The following is a 13,044-nucleotide window of genomic DNA, read 5'->3' as shown; positions in this document are numbered from 1 at the left end:
CTCAGCTGTGGCTCAGCCTCTTTGGGGTGAGGGGTTGGACTTGGCCTCACTCTGGCATAAGTTAGATGGCTACGCTCAGGGCACATAGAGAGAGAGCTCTGACCCCTGACCCTGGCCAGAGATCCCAGTCATACCCTAGCCTCTGGATCCCAACACACAGGAACCCCATGATCCTAGTCAAATGGCAGCCTCTGAACCCAGCCACACACTAAGCCCAGCGTCACCCGTCACTGTGCTGGGACACCTCCTCCCCTAAATACAAACTGAGTGTTTAGTCCTGGGACTCAAACTTTGAGATCCTCCATTTTAGAGATCATTGCATTCAGCCTCCCTATGCCCTTAAGAGGCTGGGGCCCAGAGAAGGTAGGGGAGCTGACCAAGGTCACACAGCAGTGAGTGAGTGACAGAGCCTCCCCATCCTGGGCTCATGCTAACCCGACTCCAGCCATGGAAGGATCCCCAACACCAAATACACACGGACCTCCTAACCTTCACCTTCTAACCTGACCCTCAACCTGGCTCTGCTCTGAAACTTAACTCGAACCCCAGAATGATCCTGGGTCCCAGGCAAACACAAACTCCCACATCAGGCTGTTTGCAGCCCCTCAGGGACCTTCTCACCAAAGAGCTCGACTTGAAGGTGAGGACAGGAGAGAGTGAGGATTGCTCCACTCGGCCCAGGGCTGTCCTCTCTCTGGGCTACAGTGTGGCAGCCCCTGCATCAGAGCTGGCTTCTGGCCAGGGAGTCTCCTTCTCAGTGGGTGCCCCCCAAAGGAGCCCTGGACCGACAGACAAATGGGTGGACAGACAGATGCATGCACAGAGCAGTGGTGGTGGTACTTACACCCCAGGAGGGCAGGCTTGGTAACTCGGTACACAACGCCTGGTACAAAATGCCTTTGGGGCAGGCGCGGTCACTGCGGGGCAGGCGCGGTCACTACCCAGCATGGCTTGGGGCAGGAGAGAGGCAGCGAGCGTGGTTCTCGGGCAGCCGTGGGCGGGTCCACGCGGAGCTCATGTCTGCACAGCTCCCACGGGACAGGAGGCACTTCCGGGGCAGAGGGTCTTGCCTAATTCGCTGCCCTTCCGGCCTTCTCTCAGGTTCAGAGCCAGGCATCCAGCCAGGATTCCCACCTTCTGCTTGTCTCCCCTCTACCACCTGGCACCATGTTTGCCCTCTCCTATGTATCTGGATAATTGCTTAATACTTAAAACAAAATTTATTCTTTTTTTTACTTAAACAAATGTATGTAAAAATAAACGTTATCTCTTTTGCCATAAATAGAAAGAGGCTAACATATAATGACAATAAAATGAAGACATTTCATTGTTGCCAGATACTCTCGCTTGACAATGACCCTAAGTTTGAGGCATGCTGTTGCATGTAAATCAAAACTCAGTTCAAAGAGGGAGACAGCTTTGTGGGTTTTCCCTCGCTGGAATTTGGTACCAGGGTACTTAACGCTGCATCTGTGTACCGCGCAGCAACATCTTGCACGCCCCCAGGGGTACGTGCCCCACACTTCCGTACTCTGGTTTAGAGATCATTGCCCTTAGCCTCCCTTATTGAACTGCGCAAGAGGCTGAGGCCCAGAGACAGGAAGCGAGCTGCTTGAGGCCACACAGCAGTCAGTGAGAGGGCCTCCCCACCTTGGGTTCTTTCTTTGCCCCCATTGACCTGCTGTCTCCCCAGAGCTTTTGCCCTCCTTGGAGCTTCCCAAACCCCCTCCCTCACCGACAGCCTGTCTCTGGGGCAGAATGAGGCAAGGGGCTATCTTGGAGTACACCTCCGGCCCCATGCTGATACCCTTCAAGGTCTCTTTGCGATTACAGTAGCCTGGAATCAGAATTTTGGGGGTGTCGGGACCACTCCTGCCAGCTGGGTTCCCGTGTCCTTGGCTTCCAGAGGATTGAGAGGTAGGAAGGCAACAACTCTGAGTGAACGCCTGCCACACCCAGGACCGAGCAGCGCACTCACCGTCAGTGTCCCCCTCCCGCACCGCCAGGAGCTCTACCGACAGGCGAACACACAGAGGGACGTGCTGGCACTCACCTGGCACCTCACAGTTGCAGCTCCGGAGGTCTGGGAAGCCTAGGTCCAGCGGGGCAGGAGGCCTGGGGACACACCGAGAGAATGGCGTTCTGCCACACTGAACTTAACCCCACGTCCTAAGATGGTAACAGGAGCCAGGCTGACAATGATCATGGCTCCTAGCGCCACGGTCTGTCTCTGTGGCCACCCTCTATAGGACGCCTTCCTGGAGTACGTACCTCGTCCTTGCCGCCCCCTCCCATGCTGAATTCTCTTCAGTACCAGTCACAGGACACAGAGCATGGTTCACCATGGATGAGCTCTTGTGCCATTCCATTTTCAAATATTAATCAATTAAGTTTTAAAATATAACACTGGTATCTGCATAGTCAAAAGTCACAGAGAAAAGGAAATCAAGTCACTTGTCAGTCCTCCCATCCTGGAGCAATCTGTGTGTGTGTCCGTGCATGCGTGTGTGTGTGTGGCGGGGGGGTGAGGGGCTTTCCTCCATGAAGGTTTTTTTTTTTTTTTTTTTTTTTGGCATTACGCGGGCCTCTCACTGTTGTGCCCTCTCCCGTTGCGGAGCACAGGCTCCGGACGCGCAGGCTCCGTGGCCATGGCTCACGGGCCCAGCCGCTCCGTGGCATGTGGGATCTTCCCGGACCGGGACACAAACCCATGTCCCCTGCATCGGCAGGCGGACTCTCAACCACTGCGCCACCAGGGAAGCCCCTCCACGAAGGTTTTTGCCTCTGCACATTCATTCCACAAATATTTACTGAGCACCTGCTCAACTAATGTGACCCCAGTCAGGGACACAGAGGGTGGGGAACAAGATGCCGGCCCCTCCTCTCACAGTCCCACATTCTAGACTTGGGTGGAGACTCAGGTACGGTGCTCTCACCTCCGCTTCCCAGAACCAGGAGGCAAGATGACTATTTGCTGAATAATAACACCCACCGTTCATTGAGCTCTTATTGTGAGCCTGCTAGGCTGTGAGCTCCCTGAGCCAGGATCACGGCTGCACTGGATCCTCACACAGTAGGTGCTCAGCACATAGTAGGCCCACAATAAAAGCGTGTTGAATGGCGTAGAAAAGCCAGGTGCTGTGCTGAGCTCTTTACATGCTTTGTCTTATTTGGTTCTTACGATAACCTCATAGGAGCTATCAGTTATTATCTTCATCTCATAGGTGAGGGATCTGAGCTCAGAGAGGTGCAGTAACATATTCTAGATGATGAAGCTGATAGACATTAGAAGGAGGACCTAAACCATAAGGTCTGTATTCTGTGCAGAGGGCTTTCACAAGTCCCCGAGCCCCGAGTGGGGGTGGGTAGGAGCACACACTGGGAGTCAGGGATCGGGTCTAGTTGGCCCTTGACTCACTCACTGTGTCACCGTGGATTGGTCACTGGCTGTCTCTGAACCTCAGTTGCCTCATCTGTAAAATGGGAAAATGTTGACCGTTGCCCTTTGCATCCAAGGAGATAAAGGCAGTGGACCCAATATGTATACATATAGCTGATTCACTCTGTTGTACAGCAGAAGCTAACAACATTGTAAAGCAATTATACTCCAGTAAAAAAAAAAAGAGTCCTATATATAGGCTTTGGCTTGATCAGCACGAAGTATCTCTGGGTGGGTACACAAGATCCTGAAAACATGGGCTACCACTGGGAGGAACTGGGTGTCTGGGAGAAAGGGGTGGGGGAATTCCACACCTTTTGAATTTTGGGTCACATGAATGTATTATTTTTCAAAAACTATGACATATGGTGTTTTCCTCACAGCTGGGGCCAAGAATTCCCCTTAGCAGCTGAGATCAAACAGCCGATTTCTCCTTCTCAAGAGTCCTCAGGCAGGGAGCCATGGCCGCAAGGATGTGACAGGATGCTATCCACAAAGGGAGGGCTTGCCCAGACTGCTCCCGGGCAGGTCCCTCCCTAGCCCCACGTGATATACCCACTCACAGAGCTGGGTGAGCCTCACTGATTCCCAAGGCCCAGCTAGGGGGGGCCTATTTCCCCTGGGCACCCAGCCCCTGGGGGGGTACATACCCACCGTCATCGCGAGGGTATGATGAGCAGGCATGTGCCCATTGGCCACACCAGGGTGGGGGCTGGAGGGCAGAGATTCCGCCCAGGAATCCCCAACACCCCCATCCACAGGCTGGGGCTCGGGAGCCTCGTTAATGGGCTCCATTTCCCAGGAACGGGAAGACTCCCTGGCGGGCTACTGTCCTCCTGGCTGCTGTTCATATTCCACTCCTGGGGTCGTGGAGGGCAGTGACTGAGGGTGCCCCGGCCAGGGTTCTGGTGGTCGCGGCTGTACCCACAGCAGAAAGGGAGGCATGTCCATCCTTTAGTGCAGCTGGCTGCTGGGGGGCCTGGCATGGGAGTGTGAGAGGCCCAGGGGGTAATGGATTAAAAAGCAAAATAAGGGCTTCACTGGTGGCGCAGTGGTTAAGAATCCACCTGCCAATGCAGGGGACATGGGTTCGAGCCCTGATCTGGGAAGATATCACATGCCGCAGAGCAACTAAGCCCATGCGCCACAACTACTGAGCCTGCACTCTAGAGCCCGCAAGCCACAACTACTGAGCCCGTGGGCCACAACTACTGAAGCCCACGCACCACAACTACTGAAGCCTGCGTGCCTAGAGCCTGTGCTCTGCAACAAAGAGAAGTCACGACATGAAAGGCCCACGCACTGCAACGAAGAGCAGCCCCCGCTCACCACAACTAGAGAAAGCCCGCACGCAGCAACAAAGACCCAACGCAGCCAAAAATAAATAAATAAAATAAATTAATTTTTTAAAAAAAGGTTTAAAAGGCAAAATAAAACAAATAGAACCAACCAAGCAACCAACCAAAACCAAAAACCAAAACCAAAAAAAAAATCTATCCCTGGCCGGGAGGGATAAGTTAAGAGGTTGGGATTAACAGATACACATTACTATACATAAAACAGATAAACAACAAGGACCTACTGTATAGCACAGGGAATTATACTCAATATTTTGTAATAACCTGTATGGGAAAAGAATCTGAAAAAGAATATATATATATATATATATATATATATATATAAAAATCACTTTGCTGTACACCAGAAACTAATACAACATTTTAAATCAACTATATTTCAATAAAAAAATCTATCCCTTCAAACTTAGAACCCCGCATCTTAAATTCTTAAAACTTAATAATCATAATCTCAGCTATATTTCTGAGCTATATGCTGTTTACATCATCTCATTTAATCCTCTTTTACTTTTATCATGGTAAAATACACATACCTTAAAGTTTACCATTTTAAAAGGTACAGTTCAGTGACATTTAATATATTCACAGCGTTGTGCGCAAGCGTCAAATTCCAGAACAACTTCTTCACCCTAAAGGGAAACTCCATACCCAATAAGCAGTCACTCCTCCCAACCCCCCAGCCCCTGGCAACCACAGATCTGCTCTGGACCTTTTGTGTAAATGGAATCCTGCATCCCGATGATTGTAAAAGTGCACAAAGTCAGCTAGGGATTAGGGCAGGGATATCTTTTTAGTGGGGGGAGGGGGGAGGGGGGCAGTATTCAGTTTACCACAGTTTCACTGGGGGAGAAAAATGTCTCTAAAGCAGATAGTGATGACAGCCCCAGACCCTGATTATGTCTATGTAGGGCCATATCGGATTATTTGGAAGGACACACACTAGATTGGTAACTTGGTCACCTGGGGTGGGGGTGAGGGCAAGGATGGGGGAGATAAAGTCACCCTTGAGGCCCCGGGGGACTGACTTGCTCCTTCATATTCAGTCACAACAAAGAGTAGGCGGCTGTGTCTACGTCGTGCCCAGGGGTCTCTAAAGAAAGAGAACTTATGAATGTGAGCAGGCTACACGTGGCTCCCAGCGTGGGCCACACACCGGCTGTGCAACTTGGGTAAAGCCACTTAACCTCTCAGAGCCTCAGTTTCTTCAAGCATAAAATGGGCGCATTTTACACATCTCCTAGGGTTGGAGGGAGAATTAAAGGGGGTATTGCTTGCCTGGCCCACAGTCGGCTGTCTTATCATCATGGCTCATCCTCTTCTCCAGGCTGGGAGGAAAGCTGCTGGGTGTTAATATACTCTGCTCTAGCGAGGCCTCGGTCCTCAAGGCTGGTGGGGAAGAAGTGTCGCCCATCACTAGAAGGTGAGTTTCTGCAGCAGTGCCCGGCACACAGTAGGACCTCGTTACATATTTGTGGATGGAAAGACTGTGGGGGCTTCCGGGATTTGGGTTAGTCACTGCCGCCACTGGGCTGACCTGGGGGTGCTCCTCCCTGTTAGTGCAGGTGGTGGCCCTGGATGCGGGGACAGAGCCGAAGGGCTCTAGGATCCAGTTGCCCCTGTGATGCCAACCTGGGAGCCTCGGAGGGGCCTACTCGCCACAAGCCAGGGGTGAGCCCAAGGGTTCAGCTGTATTCTGAACAGGCATGGGGCTGAGAGTAGGGGAGACAGACAGCTACAGAGCACCCCTGAGACCCAGAGCCCAGCCTGCAGAAGAGTCAGAAGTGGCCAGCCAGCTGTACACACCCCCAGAATTCCAGATGCCAGCACCTCAGGGACCCGGGTCCCTTCCCCCCATGACCCCAGGAGTCCCACACCACCTACGACCACAGGTCCATTTTCTGAGTCCTAGGTCTTCCAGCAAGCCTCAGCCACGGGCCGCTGGCTAATCTGGCAGAAGCCTGGGGCGATCTGGGGAAGTGGGGACAGAACAGAGGGAGACTTCCGAGGGCCTCGCATGCCCAACTCAGAGGAGACCCGTCCTGAAGAAGGCCCTGCTCGGCCTCTGCTGCCCCCTGGTGGCTGGAGACCAGCTGGCCCCAGGCTTCCGGCCCAGCCCAGCGCCACTGGGTAGCGCAGAGGGCTGGGAGGGGGAGGCGGCTGTAACCCAAAATGCTCGCATACCTGGTGTACCCGTATCCACACACCTGCCCAGATAAAGCAATCCACGTGCACATGCAAATAACCTTGCGTGCGTGTGTGCACGGATGTGCACATCCCACGTACACACACAGGTCCCCTACACACCAACCCCAGCTACATCCGCCTGAGACGTACACGCCCACACGTGTGCACATGAACCCACGAGGGCCACCCAAACACAAACGATCGCGATGAGATTCGTGTCTTTTTTTTTTAAACATTTTCATGGGCTATATGTTCACAAAGCTTTTAGTGTTTCCTGACCTCCATCATTCAAAAACTACTGCCATGATTTCTGCCTTCTCTGCACATGCTTTAGACTGTTACTTACTTAACCTTTTAAACCGACTCGCTTTTTTTACTTAAATGTATTTTAAAAGGGAACTCCATATCTCCACTTTAAGTAGAAAAATACGCTTATCTAATACACTGAAAAGTAACACGGTTATTAAAATAAGGGACAAACCCTCTAGATTTGGTTCTGCACACCCACCCCAGGGCACGTTTGCCACCTTTGGAGAACACTGCGTTATTTTGAGCCTCATGGCCCCTGTGGGGTGGACAGAGCAGTTTTTTATGTCCTAGGGGTCTATGTCTTGGATGAGGGAGCAGGGGCTCAGCCTGGAGAGGCCCCAGGGCTCAAACCAGCTCTCCTGCCCTTGCACCCTCTGCCCTTCCCTAGGGACGACCGCTCTGGCCTCATCCTGCCAACACCTCCCTGTCTGTCTCCAGCACCACCTATATGCGGGTCTCCCAGTCAGCCCACACCAGGACTCTTACCCTCTGCAGCTCCCTGCAGCCCTCAGCCAACCCAGCCCCTAGTCCTCCCTGACCCCAAATCCTCCCACCTGCCTTCTGTCGTCACTGGCACTCTCCTCCATGCCCTCAGCTCCTTGCTCTGACCCTGGATTTGAGGCCTTCCCCGCAGGTTCTCAGTGAGCAGTCCTCCCTCCTATACCCCTTGTGTGTAAATCGTTTCTCCTCCCTTCCCCTCATCCTGGAAAACTCCAGCTCCTTGAACTATAATCCATCAGACCATAGTGTTCCCTCCCTTATGACTCCTCCAATGGACTCCATCTCACTTTGACTAGAACCCACATTCCTTACGATGGCCTAGAAGGCCCTATATGATCTGTCCCCCCACTTTTGGATCCCTTCACCCACCACCCCCTTCACTCAACTTCAGCCGCCTGCCACCTTCTAAGGCATTGGCTATGCTGACCTTGTTCCTACCTTAGGACCTTTGCACTCGCCTTTCTACTTGGAAGACCCTTCCCCAAATCTTTGCTTGGTTTGCTTCAGCTCATCATTCCGGTGTCACCTCCTCAGAGGCCTTCCCTGACCACTGTCTAACCACTTGTCCTCCCCCAAACCCACTGCTAACTAGTGTCCCCCATCCCATTATTTTCTTTTCTTTCTATGTTTTTTCCCCAGTACTTGTCATTTTATGTCCACTTGTTTCCTTCTTTAGTCTCTGTCATCCTGCCAGGATGTAAGCTCCATGAGGGCAGGAACACCCGGCACCAGGAAGGTCCTGAGTGCGTAACTGTGAGTGTCGACCCCGTGACACGTGCCTGCCTGTGTGCTCTTCAGCCAGCTGTGTGGCAGGGAACACAAGCTCCTGCCGTGCCTGAGTACCACAGGCATCAGAGCGTCCGAGTCAGCTGCTGCCGGGCCACTGGGTACCACTGCGGGCAAAGCCGCTCTTGGATGTGTCACGTCGGAGACAGCTAGCCCCACCTCACTTCCTGCTCCCTGCACCGTTATATCCCACCCCTGCCACCCTAAGGACGTGCTTCCAGCGGAGGCTGCCTCTTCCCATTTCCCCAAGGCTGCCCAGCTCACTTCTGGAATGGGAAACCTTCTTTGTGAGGCACAGAGCAAAGCCTTATACCTTCTCTGGAGCTGCCCCCATATGCCTTTGGTCTCAAGCAGAGCCGGGGGGCGCCTGATTCTGAACAAGGGACACAGCCTGCCTGGCAGCAACCCCACTGGTCAGTGTGGTGCACCAGGCTGAGGAGCAGGACTCCTAACCTCCAGAGCTGGGGCCCTTTAGCAGTCAGGGCTCTAGCAGAGAAACAGAACCCATAGGAGATTATTTGCTTGTTTCTGTCTTTCAAGAAATGGGCTTACATGATTGTAGAGGCTGGCTAGGTGAGTCTGACATTGCAGGGCAGGCCGGCAGGCTGGAAACTCTTGAGAAGAAGCTGATACTGCCACCCGCGGCCTTAACGGCTTCGTCCTCTGGAAACCTCAATTTGTCTCTTCAGATCTTTCAGCTAGCTGGATGAGGCCAACTCAGATGCAGAGGATAATCTCCTTTACTTAAAGTCTACGGATTGTAGATGTTAATCACATCTGCAAAATAACCTCCCGGCAACACCTAGATTAGTGTTTGATTGAATGACTAGGCCTAGCCCAGTTCACCTTTTATCAGCTTGCTACCCAGGCACACGTCCTTAAACCACACTTAATCTCCAGATAAAGAAAATAACAAAGCCTTGCTTCCATCTAATGTGATGCAACTATCCTGTCTATAACCCAAAACACACAGATCCTTTCCCCAGAAGAGAATGCCAAGTCCTTGGGTGACAGTTACTCTTCTCTATGAGATCCTGTAACCTAAATCCTGTGATGTAGGGACTTCCCTGGTGGTCCAGTGGTTAAGACTCTGTGCTTCCACTGCAGGCGGCAGGGGAAATATGATCCCGCAGGCTGCGTGGCCAAAGAAGAAAGATCCCGTTATGTAAAGTTAACTATTATTAATTCATCTTATGTTACATGATAAGGATATAAGGGAAGAAGACAAAAAGATTCACTTTATACTTACTATGTATCTATACAAGTTTGTGTATGAAGATAAACAGCACAAGATGATGAATTACATGAAAATTACAAGATGATTCATGATAATTACAGGCCTCATTTCTGCAACTGGTCACATAGATGTAGCTGGTCTTTACAACTATTTTCTTCCACTACCCATTCCACACCCTCAGGAAGCACCTCAGCTGGTCATGGTTGCTGGGGTGTCCCAAACCTTCATTCCTGAAGAGTCAGGGCCATTAGTAGTTCTGCCTTAATTGCATTTTCCATCGACTTTAAGGCAGGGTAGCCTTAGGGATCTCCTGTATTCTGCACATCTTCTTCCTTAATTGAATAGTAGCAGCCCGATTTCCTCTTGGTAGTCGGGGTCAGTCACCCCAGCCAATAGGATGACTCCCTTCTCTGCCTGATGACTTGGAGGCTTAAGGAGCCCAAAGTGGCTGGTAGCTGTCTGAACTTCCAGTTCAATGACATCAATGTTGTGTCTCCGGAAAGCACTTCTCCCTGTTGTGGGGTGAACTGCGTCCCCCCAGGTTCACGTCCATCCAGAACCCTGGGATGACCTTATTTGGAAATAGAGTCTTTGCAGATGTAAATCCAATGGCTCAGTAGTTACTCAAAAGGAAAGGGATTATCTGCAGAGGATGGCAGGACTTTGCCCCCAAATCCTAAGGGCCTCCACTGTGATTCATCTGTAGGGACCTGTCGCAAGCTCCAGACAGCATCCCTGCCTGCCCCCACCTCTTCAAGCACCAGGAGAGCTGCTGGATCCTGTGGCCCAAGTGGCAGAGCAGCACACACAGCAGCCTGGACCTGGTACAAGTCTTTCTCTTGTTCTGGGCCCCACTCAAAATAGGCAGCTTTTCAGGTCACTTGGTAAATGTGTCAGAGTGACACACCCAGAGAGGTCCAATATCCAGAGAGGCCAACTAGGTGTTGTGCCTGGTTTTTTGGCTGCAGGAGGGGCCAGATGCAATAACTTATCCTTCACTGAAAAAACAGGTATCTTGACACGCACCCAACCAGTGCATCGCTAGAAATTTCACTGAGATGGAAGGCCCCTGACTTTTGGTGAAATTTATTTCCGACCATCGACGATGCAAATGTCTTACCAGTATATCTATAGTTACTACTTCTTGTTCTCTAGATGGAATCTGCATATATCATCGATGTTAAACTTGTGGGATATTTTGTGGAAGGGAAAGGTGATCAAGATACCTGCAGACCAATTATAATGACATCAAGCTGGAGAGCTGATCTACCCGAGGCAGGACAGTGAAGGTGTACTGCTGGTCTGGCCAGCTGAAAGCAAACTGCTTTTCGTGGTCTTTACTAACAGGTACTGAGAAAAGAGCACTTGCCAGATCAGTAGCTGCAAACCAGGAACCAGGGGATGTGTTAATTTGCTCAAGTAATGAAACCACATCTGGAAGAGCCACCACCTCCAATCATCAGTTTATGATCATCCACTGTCATCTTCCACGATCCATCTGTCTTCTGCCCAGACAGAACGGGGGTTGAATGGAGATGTGGGAGTTGCCACCCCTGCATCTCTCAAGTCCTTGATGGTGGCGCTGATCTCTGCAGTCCCTCCAGGGATGCGGTATTGCTTTTCATTTACCATTTTCCTAGGTAGAGGCAGCCCTAATAGGTTGCAATTGGCCTTTCCCACCGTAATAGCCCTCACTCCACACGTGAGGGAACCAATGTGGGGATTCTGCCCGTTGCTAAGTACAGGCACACCCCGGAGATACCGCGGGTTTGGTTGCAGTCCACTGCAATAAAGCGAATATCGCAATAAAGTGAGTCATATGAACTTTTTTTGGTTTCCTAGTGCCTGTAAAAGTTATGTTTACACTATACCATAGTCTATTAAGTGTGGAATAACATTATGTCTAATAGAACAATGTACGTACCTTAATTTAAAAATACTGTATTGCTAAAGAATGCTAATCATCATCTGAGCCTTCAGCGAGTCATCATCTTTTTGCTGGTGGAGGATTTGAAATATTGAGAGATTCACCAAAATCTGACACAGAGACACGAAGTGAGCAAATGCTGCTGGAAGAATGGTCCTGATAGACTTGCTCAGCGCAGGGTTGCCACAAACCTTCAATCTGCAAAAAAAACACAGTTATCTGCGAAGTACAATAAAGTGAAGCACAGTAAAACAAGATGTGCCTGTGTGTCTATTTCAACTATACATCCTGGAACTGGGGACATAACCACAAGATGGGTTCAGGGACCCACTGGACCTACTGTGAGATGGACCTGACCTCCATAAGTTTCTACTCTTTTTTTTTTTTTTAATTGATGATTTTTAAAAAAATTTATTTTTGGCTGCCTTGGGTCTTTGTTACTGAGTGCAGGCTTTCTCTAGTTGCGGCGAGCGGGGGCTACTCTTCGTTGAGGTGCGCGTGCTTCTCATTGCGGTGGCTTCTCTTGTTGCGGAGATCGGGCTCTAGGTGGGAGGGCTTCAGTAGTTGTGGCTCGCAGGCCCTAGAGCGCAGGCTCAGTAGTTGTGGCGCACGGGGTTAGTTGCTCCGTGGCATGTGGGCTCCTCCTGGACCAGGGCTCGAACCCGTGTCCCCTACATTGGCAGGCAGATTCTCAACGACTGCTCCACCAGGGAAGCCCCATAAGTTTCTACTCTTGACTGGCGGACCACAGTCACGTTTTGGGTCTCCTTGAATTACTTTTAGTTTAGAGGCTGTGTCCAGCCATCCCCCCAAAGTCTGATTATTTCCTTTTCCCCAATGCACAGTCACCTTGATAAGAAGCTTCAGGTTCCTTTAGGGGAAGGCTGGGCAAAACAGTGTAAATTTTTTCAGTGTTGCAGGGTCCTTCCTCAAGGAGACTTGCCCCCCTTCATTCGAGGGTTTCTGGGTCTGGAAACTGTCTCAGGTCCGGGAACTGATGGAGAAGCTGATTCCGTTTGGGTGATTCAACTGAGATTTCTGTTCACTTCTGCTTACACAGATCAAGAATTCAGTTAGCCTGCCCCCATTTCTTTCTTTCCAAGGGATACCATGATCAACTGGCCAATGCCCTAGGTCTCTGCAAGTCCAACGATTCTATTTCTTTTTAGACTCCGCTGGTACCATAATGACATCCACAGCCACCTTATCTCTGGTGATTTAAGTTCTACCACTTGGCCCCTGCCACCCAGGAATCCGATTATCCCTATTGCATTTAAGGATCCTAGTTCAGTAACTGTTGTTC

At 50.9% G+C, this 13,044-nt stretch overlaps 1 protein-coding gene across 1 annotated transcript in view; it reads right to left on the bottom strand.

Moving 5' to 3' along the window:
• Positions 1-5,077, bottom strand: part of NLRC5 (NLR family CARD domain containing 5) — a 111,425-nt gene extending 106,348 nt beyond the window's left edge. Inside the window, exon 1 of the mRNA XM_067719508.1 lies at positions 2,054-5,077. The gene's annotated coding sequence lies outside the window, so the exon portion shown is untranslated. The remainder of the gene's footprint in view (positions 1-2,053) is intronic.
• Between the last annotated feature and the right edge of the window lie 7,967 nt (positions 5,078-13,044).

This window comes from Pseudorca crassidens, chromosome 20 (assembly GCF_039906515.1).
Source record: "Pseudorca crassidens isolate mPseCra1 chromosome 20, mPseCra1.hap1, whole genome shotgun sequence".
In the NCBI taxonomy this organism is placed as follows: Eukaryota; Metazoa; Chordata; class Mammalia; order Artiodactyla; family Delphinidae; genus Pseudorca; species Pseudorca crassidens.
Note: the sequence above shows the minus strand (reverse complement) of the source record. Positions and strands in the feature narration are given on the sequence as shown.